Consider the following 9888-nt stretch of genomic DNA (forward strand, 5'->3'; position numbering starts at 1 on the left):
ATAACCCCAAATACCCAAAACACTGAAAAGGCCCCAAGACCCTTAAAGACCCAAAAAGACAATGAAGATGCAAAATATCCCAAAGACCCAAAATACCCCAAAGACCCTGAAGACCCAAAATACTCTGAAAATCCAAAGACTCTTAAATACCCAGATGACCCTAAAGACTAAAAATACTCCAAAGATCCAAAAGACCCTTAAATACCTCAAGGACCCAAAATATCCCAAAGACTCAAAATTCATCAAAGACCCAAAAGCCTGAAAAGACCACAAAGACCCCAGAGACCAAAAATATCCCAAAGACCTTAAAGACCCAAAACACCCGAAAGACCAAAAAAAAATCGAAAATACCCAGAAGACCAAAATTCCCTGAAAACCCAAAATACCCCGAAGATCCTTAACGACCCCACAGAACCAAACAATCCAAAACACCAAAAAGCGGACCCAGTGGAACCCAAAGACCCAAAATACCCCCAAAGACCTACATGACCAAAAAGACCCAAGGACCCCAAAGATGCCGAGCACCCAAAAGACTCAAATGACCCAAAAGACCCCGAGGACCCAAATTACACAGAAGATCCCAAGGATGCAAAAGAGCGTGAACACCCAAAAGACAAAAATGAACCAGAGGACCGAAAAGACCCTGAGGACTCTGAAGACCCAAAATTTATGTATTATGAAGAGTAATTATGTCTCTAACATTGGAATTATAGATGGTAGCTTGCAAACCAAGCCTCAAGGTCAGTGTACGGAAGTGTTTTTTTTTTTTAATCACAATAAATACACAGCGTAAGGAGGTGAAATTCGCTAAACGTGATGTGCAAAGTGCACAGAGTAAACCAAGTGTTCATTTATGTCTGTAGGACGTCTAATAAATAAAGAAGATATAAGCACACCTGACACTAGACCCAGGCTTCAGACCTCAGCTCACGTGGCTTTACCGTCAAATAAACTGTTCCAAACATTTGTGACGGGCTATATACTCGTATCCTAATATATACCATATCATTACAAACATAGTAAATCTTATATCCTCTGGTATGATCTCATTTCAATCACTTGCCCTCTAACAGTACAATCCCATCCCATGAAAGCCACACCCTTATTTTTCATTGTCTGCATTCATATCTGACTCATTTATCATTTACTCCCGTTTAAGTCAAAATGCATGCCGCCCTCCCCACCTGCATCTCTATACATGTACATTTACACTGAACGGATCATGGACTGTATTCCTGGAATACCCTGAACGCTGCTGAATGAAAACCAAGTTGTCACAACAGTAAACACAGAATGGTTACATGAAAGCAATTTCTGAAGAATTTTCCATCAGCGTGTTCATCCATCCTTTCTCTCCTACACATTCAGTCATGTAAATCTTCTCACCCCATCGTTCTCCCTCCACCCAAAAGTCTGGCCTTATTCCCCCCTACTTTGCTTTTAATATCGTTATTTAATTATCCATTCAGAGCGTTCAACCTGCATGTTATACCTGCCATTGTTACAAAGTACTTGCGCTATAAGAGCACTAACCTACCAGAGTAGCAATGAATGGGGTCGAGTTAGTACTGTATACTACATATCGATATTTGTCTCGTTTTAAACCTCAATATGAATAGTAACCATTTATATAGTCTTAATATTTTATTGTGTCTTAAGAGAAGGCGATTGATCCATTATTTATTTACCATATTTCCAACTTGGCAGGGTAGAGATACACATGTGATGTTCAAGAAGTTCTCAGAATGAGACACTCATTTGCAATGCCTTCAGAAAGTATTCACACCTCTTCACTTTTTTCACATTTTGTTCTGTTACAGCCTGAATTTAACATGGATTAAATTGAGATTTTTTTGATCACTGATCTATACGTCATATGCCATAATGTCAAAGTGGAATCTTTCCTTTGGATGTAATTACAAATTTAAAAAAAAAAAGAAATACAGAAATGTCTAATTTACATAGGTATCCAACCACCTGAGTAAATACTGCGTAGAAGCACCTTTGGCAGTCTTTACACTTTTGAGTCTTCTTGGGTATATCTGTATCAGCTTTGCACATCTGGATTTGAGGAGAAGATTTTCCTTGTCACTGATCTACACATAATAGCCCATAATGTCAAAGTGGAATTTTTTATTTATTTTACTTTTACAATTAATTCTAAATGAAAAGCTGAAATGTCTTGAGTAAATAAGTATTAAACCCCTTTTTATGACTCCAATTTGAGCTCAGGTGCATCCAATTTCCTTTCATCATCCTTGAGATGTCTCTACAACTTGATTGGAGTCCACCAATTTAATTTATTGGACACAATTTAGAAAGACACACACCTTTCTATGTATGGTCCCACAGTTGACAGTGCATGTCAGAGCAGAAACTCTACCATAACGTCCAAGGAACTGTCTGAAGAACTCCGATGGAATTGTGAGGAGGCATACATCTGGGGAAGGGTATAGAACAATTTCTAGAGTTTTGAAAGTTCCCAAGAGCACAGAGAGCTCCATCATTAGGAAATGGAAAGAATATGGAACTACCCAGACTACCTAGAGCTGGCCGTCTGACCAAACTGAGCAACCGGGCAAGAAGGACCTTGGACAGTCAGGTGACCAATAATCCAATGACCACTTTGATAGAACTAAGAACTACAGAGTTTCTTGGCTGAGATGGGAGAAGCTGCCAGAAGGACAACGATCTCTATAGCACTTCACAAATCTTGGCTTTATGGGAGAGTGGCCAGATGGAAGCCACTCCTGAGAAAAAGGAATATGACAGCATGCCTGGAGTTTGCAAAACCACACATGAAAGACTCTGAGAGTATGAGGCAAAAGATTCTGTGGTCTGATGAGATGAAAATTTAACTCTTTGGCCTGAATGGAAAGCCCTACGTCTGGCGGAAACCAAGCACAGCTCATCACCCATCTAACACAATCCCTACCGTGTAGCATGGTGGTGGCAGCATCATGCTATGGGGATGCTTTTCAGTGGCAGTGACTGTGAGACTTGTAAGGATAGAGGGAACAATGAATGGAGCCAAATACAGACAAATCCTTGTGGAGAACCTGCTTCAGAGTGCAGGAGACCTTAGGCTGCGGTGAAGATTTATGTTCCAACAGGACAATGACCCCAAACATACAGCCAAAGTAACACTGTAAATGGCATCAGAACAAGAATGTGAAAGATCTTGAGTGGCCCAGCCAAAGCCCAGATTTGAATCCCATTGAGAATCTGTGGAAAGACTTGAAGATTGCTGTTCACCGACACTCATCATCCAATTTGACAGAACTTGAGCAAATCTGCAAAGAAGAATGGGAAAACTCCCCAAATCCAGATGTGCAAAGCTGATACAGACATATGCAAGAAGACTCAAAGCTGTATTCTCTGCTAAAGGCACTTCTATGAAGTATTGACTCTGGCGGTTGAATACTTATATATATACACAAAGAATTAAGTTAAGCACCCCTACACAACGAATTAAGGTAAGCACCCCCTAATATATATTCTTTGTGTATATGTATACATTGGCATATATTCTAAGGTATGTGAGATCAAATAATGATTGGTATGACATTAGCAATTATCCATTGATGAAATTGAGTGATCAAAGTGAAAAAAAGTGATTGGTTGAGTCAGTGATCCGATCACGTGGGTCCTACACACGTTATTGACGCAAAGATCGCTAGAGGTCTTCTCAGAACAATGACTGTACGTTAGAAAACATAAACGTCATCCACACTGTCCGTGATGGACCTATAGCTCCATACTTAAATTGAGGTGAAAATATGCCTAAAATTCCCAAAAAATTTCACCTTAAATTATTCAGAATAAAATATTGAAAACGGCATGATTGTTATGTTTTTATGTGACCATAATATCACTTCTCCAGAAAATATAGCAATATCATGGGTATATTACACTGTTTTGACGACAACAAACTTGTAATGTGCGAGGTTGTAAAAAAACGGGGGGGGTGCTTAACTTAATTCTTTGTGTATATATTACATATTTCTGTATTTCATTTTTAATTATTTTGTAAAATATTCGAAAATAGAATTCCACTTTGACATTATGGGGTATGATGTGTAGATGAGTGACAAAAAAAATCTCAATTTAATCCATTTTTAATTCAGGCTGTGACACAAAAAAATGGGGAAAAAGTCGAGGGGTGTGAATACTTTCTGAAAGCACTCTAGATCATATCTGGGTCACCAATTGTGGATGAAGTTATGGTTCGGTGATGGTAAGCATAAACAGAACAAATATTAACTCGCAGAATGTGGAATAATGACGGAGCCTGGGATTCCCCGCCAGGGCCAACTAATCGTCATTAGGTCTGTCTTTCGGGCAAAAGATTACTTGGACAATTTGGCAGCAGTATCGCCTGTCGAAGATAAAGCTGATCCTGAGGGAGTCCAAATAGGTTGTGGTGTGAGCACATCACCATAGGATTGAAGTGAGAATCCTAAAATTGGTTCTTCTAGATAACATGGACAAATCACCTCTATACCTTTACATGACAATTGAACACAATGTCTAGCTAGCAGTGAAGAGAGCGAGAGCATAGAGTGAGATTGCTCACATTCTCTATCAATGTAGGTGACCTTAAGTGCAGTATATCTAAACTGACAGTTTTGGACTCACCAAAATCTAGGACGAAGTACTTGTCTTTTATAGTGATAACTCCAAAGGGGCCCTAGTCAGGAGACTGCAGAGGAGTTCTGACAGCGTTGTCACATACGAAAACATGAGCACAAGCCAAATTATGTTTTTGTAGCTGTGTGAAAAAATGCTGAGCTCTAGTAGGAGATGGATGTAACTTGCTCATTTTCTTTCGTAGTCGGTCCATGTAATTGCTCGGGTCTAAATTCGGCTTGGACTTATCTGGGGTAACAAATTGCCCACAAAGACAAAGTACTGATCCAAATGCTAACTCAGGTGCACTGCGGCCCAGATCAGCTTTCACAGTAGCACAGATGACAAAAAACACGACCGGTAGGATTTCCGTCCAGCATTGTGGTTCTGCTTGTACTACAAGTGAAGACTTGAGTTGTCGAAGGAAGCATTCGACAAGCCCGCTTGCAGCTGTTCAGGAGGAAGTAGTCATAGTTGTGGTGCATATCCTCCCAAGTTACTTAGTCAGTGTCTTTAAAAGTAAAGACTTGACATTTTGTCGTTCATCTGTAGTGATAATGGAAGGGGAAATAAAGACAGATATCCATCGGGAAACGAAAGATTTAGCTACTATCTGCGCTGCTAGTTTGGGTATCGAATAGCTTTCGGCCACCTAGCAAAACGGTCAACACATGTGATCAGATATGTGTTAACGTCAGATGAGGGTCACGGATGGACTAAGTCAATGTACACATGTTTGAAACGACCATCGGAAGTTGAAAAGATACCCAACGGTGTCACTGTGTGAACATGTACTTTCGCTTGTTGACACTAAACAAGTTTTGGGGCAGTTTCTCATGTCCCACTTCATTCCACGCCAGACAAAACGCTGAGTCACAAGGTACTGTGCTCTGATACCAGGGTGAGCAGGTTGTGGAAGTCATCAAATCTAGCACGTCTGAATTATTCGGCACGTACCTCTGGATGAAGAGTGCTGGTTGAGAAGTCGCAAACATCCATACCCTCAAAAGTAGGAAAAGGTACATTGCTGAACCGAAGAAACGTGGAGTTGGCCCCGAGTTGCCGCAGTTCCTCGTCTCCCTGCTGTACTTTTGCATTTCTGTTGGAATTGATTGATGGAAAAAATTTCTGCTGTATTGAAGGTTCCGAAGAGCACAGTGGCCTCCATAATTCTTAAATGGAATATGTTTGGAACAACCAGGACTCTTCCTAGAGCTGGCCGCCCGGCCAAACTGAGCAATCGGGGGAGAAGGGCCTAGGTAATAGAGGTGACAAAGAACCCGATGGTCACTCTGGCTGAGCTCCAGAGATCCTGTGTGGAGATGGGAGAAACTTCCAGAAGGACAACCATCACTGAAACACTCCACCGATCTGGGCTTTATGGCAGAGTGGCCAGACAGAAGCCTCTCATCAGTGAAAGACACATGCAGCAGAAATTTTTTGAAAGACTTGGCAACCTTCAATGCAGCAGAAAATTTTTTGTCGGCTTCCCCAGATCTGTGCCTCGACACGATCCTGTCTCTGAGCTCTGCAGGCAGTTCCTTCGACCTAATGGCTTGGTTTTTGCTCTGATATGCATTGTCAGCTGTGAGACCTTATATAGACAGGTGTGTGCCTTTCCAAATCATGTCCAATCAATTGAATTTACCACAGGTGGACTCCAATCAAGGTGTAGAAACATCTCAAAGATGATCAAGAGAAATGGGAGGCACCTGAGCTAAATTTCAAGTGTCATAGCAAAGGATATGAATACTTATGTCAATGTGATATTTCAGGTTTTTCTTTTTAATAAATTTGCAAAACTTTCTAAAATCCTGTTTTCTCTTTGTTCTTATGGGGTATTGAGTGTAAATTGATGAGGGAAAAAATGAATATAAACGATTTCAGCATAAGGCTGCAACATAACAAAATGTGAAAAAAGTGAAGTGGTCTGAATACTTTCTGAATGCACTGTAGGGTCCAACTGACTACTTGTTAGAAATGGCATACCACCACCACCATAACCTGCAAGAGAGAAGGGTATCACATCAGAAATGACAGAATATCAGGCTGCTCAAATAGTCCACTTTTTTGAAACACCCTGTATGTGCTCTACAAGTCCTGTTCTACTTTGTTTTCGTGTTTGTCTGTCGGTGAGCAGGATATCTCAACATTTTATGAACGGATTCGAACGAAATTTGGTGGAGAGGTTGGGTATGTGGCAGGGATGAAATTACAAGATTTTGGTGAAGATCCGGATTCGGATCTGGATCCGAGAATTGCTTAAGTGATGTTTCACCAATGAGAGATGGGGCAAAAAACTATATATATATATATATAACACGATATCTCAAAATGTTGTGGACTACTTATGCCAAAACTATGTGGATGAGTTGGTTAGGTGACAAGAACAAGCCGATTTGATTCTGGTTAAGGTCCGGATGCAGATCCGTCCTATCAGTGGGATAGAAAACATGGACATTTCAGCCTGGCGGAGGTCTGTGCTCTACCGAGTGCCGTTCTCGTTTTACTACTATGAGTATCTCAATACGAGAACATTTTGAGCAGCCCTCGTATCGGCTATGACTGATCACAAGCAGAAGATTTCATCCGACAAATACAAGGTGGCTGCACTCTACACACATTGGCCTACCCTTCACCAAAAACAGCGTGGTATCTTCAACGTCCACAACCTATAACCCATACCGGGTAGTCTATCAGCTGTAATCCTCACCTGATAGGCAAGCTACTCTGAAATACAGCACCCCCTGTTGAAACGACAACAGTAAGGCAGTTTTTAACGAAATCTGGCTGCAAGAATCGCTCCTTGAAGTGTTTCCGATTGAGTTCGCTGCGCTAAGACAGGGAAGGATTTAACAGTAAATCTGCAAAACGTTTTCCAAGCATTTTCATTGGAATGGGAATTGCATGGATACCGTTCCAATAGTATTGGCAAGTTTGCAACGGTATTTACCTCGTCTGCCCCTTATACACGAGTATTTGTGGTAAATTGAGAAGAACGTGAATCCAAGTAGGAACGCACGTAAATGTATTTGTCAGCACTTTTCTAAGTAAAAAGCGGGCGTCACCACATCAGGTGTCATCACGGAGATCGCAGGTTGGCAAGACACAGGTTGTGTGCGATTTCCGTGGAGCGTGTCTTCATCGACTTGCTGAATGATCTCGGTGATTCACGTCCCAACCTGCTTGTTTATATACGAAGAGGGCTGACAGGATGGCTTTGTGGTACGCGCACTCGCCTCTAAGCTGCCTCGCTTGGGTTTGAATCCCGACCCAGCTATAAACTGTCATCCCGGTGTTTCACAGGTAGATGGACGTTAAACGGGCATCCTGTCTGCCAACATTCGTTGGTGGACGTTAAATATCTCATGGTATCCTACGCGAAGAGTAGGCGAGATATCGCCGGCACCATGGTCAAACTTCTGCCCCAACGAGCAAAGGGCATTGCATCAACAGCACAGCCGCACCCTCAGCCAATGATGCGCCACCCACCGCAGCCTTGCGCTATATCTGAACGAAGAAGAATATAGCAAGAGCGACTTTGTTTAAATAACAAATTATACATCGTATTTCATTTCATTACATTAATTATACTTCATTACGGAATACACGTAGAGGTTGTCCTGTACCACAGTTAGTGTATAATGCATGAGTCCCAAACCTCGAGGGCTTAATCCATAGAATCCCAAACAAAGGGAGTTTAAAACACAAGCCTGCCTGTTGCAGTAATGTTTATAAAACAAGACCGAAAGTCTAACGGCGGCGTCGCCAGGCTTGTTGGATACTTTAGTTGAAGAGGATAGTATGACCTGGGTGGAGATACCAGTTAGCAAATAATGTAAGTATTAAATTAGTTTGAAGAACTCTAAGTCTCCAAGCTGTCTGTCACCATGGAAGTGAAGAAATTGCATTGAGACACCAGTGGTTTATTCTATATGTTGGTCAGTTAGTCAACACTATCAAAGTGACCTCAGCACCATCCCGACACACCACTGTGTGTGTTACGAAATGAGGTGTTTTACGGCAGTCGTAGTTCAAATCCTGCCACCAACCTCCGTGAGGGAGGACCCAGTGAGTTGGTCCTCATTTTGCCGACCTCGGAAGGATGGCAGGCTGAATCAACCCGATCTGGTGTAAATTCAACAGCTGACCGGGATTCAAACTCAGGACCCCAGGATCCCAAGGCCTCCACCCTAACCGTTAAGCCAACACCAGGCTTAAGGTGGTTGGAGGCAGTCATAAGAAATGCTTCAATGTTTGAAGAGCCCTTAATCAAAGTTATAATTATACATGATCTGGGGGTATGCACCTCCCCTCCCCCCACCCTAACATATATCCTCGCCCTGTTGTCATAATTTCAGTTCCCCCCAATCATCAAGTGTGATAATTTGCCCCAACCAGGTATATGACGTAATATATGAACGTTCCCTAAAAGGTGTTGAAAGAAACATAACTGGCAAAGCCAAATGGCATTGCATTCTACCTTTCAGAAGTGTAATTGTGGGTATAAAACTCACCCAATATGTAGGATAAATATGTGAGGGACAAACATACATACATACAAAGAGAAAAACGCTGTAAACACAGGAACCAAACATCTACGCCGTAAAAATACCGTTTATTTAATCACGAATTTCCCAGTTCTAAAAGCCTCTTTGCGAGTTTGAAGAGGAGGAAGAAGCCCTAAAGTATGGTTTATTCACACAGCAGTTTCAACGGAAACATTTATTATTCTATGACAGTAGAAACCCTTTAGAAGGACACGGAACAAACATACAAAATTATATATACAATCGTGATATTTTGCGAAGCAATAGAAAAATATATAAAACTACACAGAATAGCACACAAACAACAACAACCACAGCCAGGATAACAATCGAGTGTTATAAAAGATCGTTATTTTCTTATTTTCACATGTTTTACTTCATGTGTTTCACTTGTTTGTGTTTCACACTAAATGAAAAATGTAAGGGTAGAGCATGCAGATTGTGATACATGACAGGTGCAACGATATGTCCGGCCTGAACGGCATAGGAATCAAAATGGCGGTGTGTGGAGTCAGCCGTCGTACCGCTGTAATGACATCACATCACCCCTGTCATGTGACCAGATCCTCAGCTCTGATTGGTGTACGTTTCAGGGGACATATATACATACATACGGACAGCCAAACACTGTTCTAGATGGCTTTGCCCTGTGGGCTGCGCAGTAAAAAGTTCAAAGATTTTTATGGAAAAAATATAACTTATTACAACA

This window comes from Myxine glutinosa, chromosome 6 (assembly GCF_964187855.1).
Source record: "Myxine glutinosa chromosome 6, kmMyxGlut1.1, whole genome shotgun sequence".
NCBI lineage: Eukaryota > Metazoa > Chordata > Myxini > Myxiniformes > Myxinidae > Myxine > Myxine glutinosa.